Raw genomic sequence first — 3,309 nt, 5'->3', positions numbered from 1 at the left:
GAAACATCCCTGAGGATGATCCGAAGACATGCCATCGCAATTTTGATCCTCTGCAGAGGGGGTGGCACCCCGCTTCTGTAGCCCAACGACCTGCACGCGAAGTCGAGCACTTTACGGTAGCACAGTTTAACGAGGACCAATACCGCTCACCCTCGGTCCCCTGATCACAGTGCTAACGTAAAATATCCATCCATGATAGACGAATCATGGGTCAGAGTCCGCTTGCCCTCAGGTTAACAGTGGGAGGTTTTCGTGGTTTTCCTCTCCATGTAATCCAAATGCGGGTTAGTTCCATCTAAACGTCCTCCACGAAGACGAACTTCTCTCAATAGTTGATCCAGGAGTTCCCTTGTCTTCTGGATTGGGTTCAAAACTACAAGGCTACAGAGTTGAACATTAATACTCGTAAACCCAAATTTAGGTCGGCTGCTCAACAACGGTTATAAAATAACATAAAATATCAAACCTATATAAAGTAATAACGAAGCAAATAAACCATGCTTCTACAACAGCGTTTGCAAATCTTGATCCTCTGCTGTGATGAGGAGTAATTTACTCAACCAAACAGTTTCACAGGGCAGTGGTGAACTGCTCTCAGTAATTGCCTCAGTTTTAGTTAATTCCTCGAAATTGCCTTAATTCCTCACAGTGTGCGGATTGTGCTTATAGGTTGGCCATTGACACATGAGGGATGCAATTTATGAATATCGTGTTCTATCTTGGCGATAAGCTTCTACCTGGCCAAGAAATATATCGAAACATAATATGCCAAATTATGCCGGGATTAAATTTGAGATATTGCAATCAGGATCAGATTTACAACTAGAAAATAATGCATTTCGAATATAATCGTGATTTAAATAATTTAATTTTTTAAAAGGAAATTACTGGTTCAAATCAGCTGTAATTGTTTTTAAAGAAGCATTAACTTAGACAAACATAATTTTCATAACATTAAATGTGAACATATCTAGTAAAAAAAATTTAATTTAAGTTTAAAATATTTTCATATAAAATATAAATCATAAATACATTCTTGAAGGTGGGCCGGTCGGTAGGGCGCTGGGCCCATGTCTGAGAGTTCGTAGGTCCGAACAGCGGCGGCCGGTGTTGTAAAGTGACTGGTGCACGTTAAATCTGTCGAGTCACAAAAATCCTCCACGTTCCCATAACAAATCAAAACCTTTGGGGGTACTGGATTGGAGATCGACCATTCTCTGATTCAGGTCAAAATTTCGATCTGTGGATGTATGAATGGGTCCGCCCTACAAACGGGTGCGACGCATGTTGTGACAGAAGTCGAATTCTTGGCCATAGATGACGCCACTGGAAAAAAAGAACAATCGCACCCCCTCTGCCTAAATTGGCATGCGTCAACAACAACATTCTTAAAGGTGTGATTTTTTTAGAAGTCTGATTTCAAAGGTAAGGATTGTTTTTAAGGGAGCCATTTTTTTACAATGAAATAATAAAAGCATTGAAATTACTATGTTAACAAATCGAAAAAAATCGCATTGTTCTATCTAAAATTTAGGCCAATTTTGAAAACTTCGAAAACCCCTTGTCACCTTAAAATTAACAAAAAAAAATTTTTTTCATTGTTTAAATATAGTTTGCATTTTAAAATTGCAGAAGTAAAAAAATTTACAAAACATAAAAAATTACAATTAAATAAAAATTGCACAATTAACCAAAAGATGGAGGAGCACTAATTAACATATTCGCCCACTGCACACTTGTTTCTGGCGATTATTATTGGCGAGACCACGACTTTATCAGAAAATGTTTTACTGCATGATTGAAGTAGGGCAGTGTTTCCCAAAGTGTGGTACGTGTACCCTCAGGGGTACGGGAACAGTTTAGCGGAGGTACGCGTTATTATGCAAAATAACTTGCAACAAACGAAAATTTCAAAACATTTTATTTAAAAACAAAGCTAGCCATGAAAATTTACGATGATGTATTTTTCTATTGGCTATTTTTTGCAGAGTTAACAGTTAATAATTAGTGGTGTCAACCACCAGTTGTGATTTTTGACTTTTGTGCAATTTTTTATAGTAAAAAATGCACTAATTTTTTATTAGTGGTACACAGCGTTACCAAAAATTTAGAAAGGTTACCCAAAAGTCGTGTTTCAATTATTATTTTGAGTAAGCTGTGTATTTTAATAAAATTTTCGAAATGAATTGTGTAACAAGTACTTTAAATCTGTTACGGAATCGTATGCAAGCATTTTTATTAGTCTGTTACAGAATCTATTTCGTTATTTAATTTCTGTTTAAATTGTTAGTAGGACATTTAAAAGAGATCCATGATGCTTACATTTCAATAAAAGAAATTATTGAATTAAAGGAATCATTGAGGAAAAAATAACATATTTTTATATTTTGAAGTACTTAAAAATATAAAGTGGTTGCAAGTTTTTTTTCGATTTTTTTTAGGTGAATTATTAATCTTTTTCAAGATGAATTTGAAACTAAGCGAAACGTAAACGTATTACAAAACTACGCTACTAGGACTTTAGAAGGTTGTTTTGGACTCGAAATATTTCAAACTTTCAGAATTGCGTTAATTTTTTTCCGAAATTTTTTTAAAAAATTACTATAATGTTACGACTTTGAGGGGTGTGAATGTTTTATTTCAGTTCATTTTCATTTATCCTACTTTGACATTCCTTTTCACAGTACCGATTTTTGGGTTTTTTTTTTCTTTCTCTTATAGTGGTCCACATTTTGATTTTTTTCTCAATTAATTTTAATTTTCTTTTTAAAGTGAATGTTTTGAGAAAAACTTCTTACATTTCAATTTCAAGAGTCAATTTTCTTTAAATTTGACAATCCCTCCTGTTAAGGTGTGCATGATAATAAGAAAAACAAGAAAAAATAAAAACTTTTGAAAATCTCAAAAAAGGTATGATGACCAAATGAATCCTGTTAATTAATGACAAATAAGTTATCGGGCATAATTAGGAAATTTTGCGAATTACTCCATAAGTCAATTGGTTACTTGCTCTTCAAGAAGAAGAAAATCGCAGGTACCCACACATGTGACCAATGACGTCAGCTCCAGCTGATCGTTGATAAGTAAAACGATGTGTTCAAGTTAAGCTAAGTTTTTCCACGTAAGTTAGAATGTTAATTAATGTGAAGTTAATAAAATGCAGCGAATCTGTTGAAATGTAATTCTTTCTCGTCTACATCATTTATTTAACTTAAATTTATTATTTGCTTATGAATTTTATTATAATCGTGTTTTTTTTTTTTTTTTTTTTTTTTTTTTTTTTTTTTTTTTTTTTTTTTTTTTTTTTTT

Source organism: Parasteatoda tepidariorum, chromosome 9 (assembly GCF_043381705.1).
Source record: "Parasteatoda tepidariorum isolate YZ-2023 chromosome 9, CAS_Ptep_4.0, whole genome shotgun sequence".
Classification (NCBI taxonomy): Eukaryota; Metazoa; Arthropoda; class Arachnida; order Araneae; family Theridiidae; genus Parasteatoda; species Parasteatoda tepidariorum.
This window is presented reverse-complemented; position numbering follows the sequence as displayed.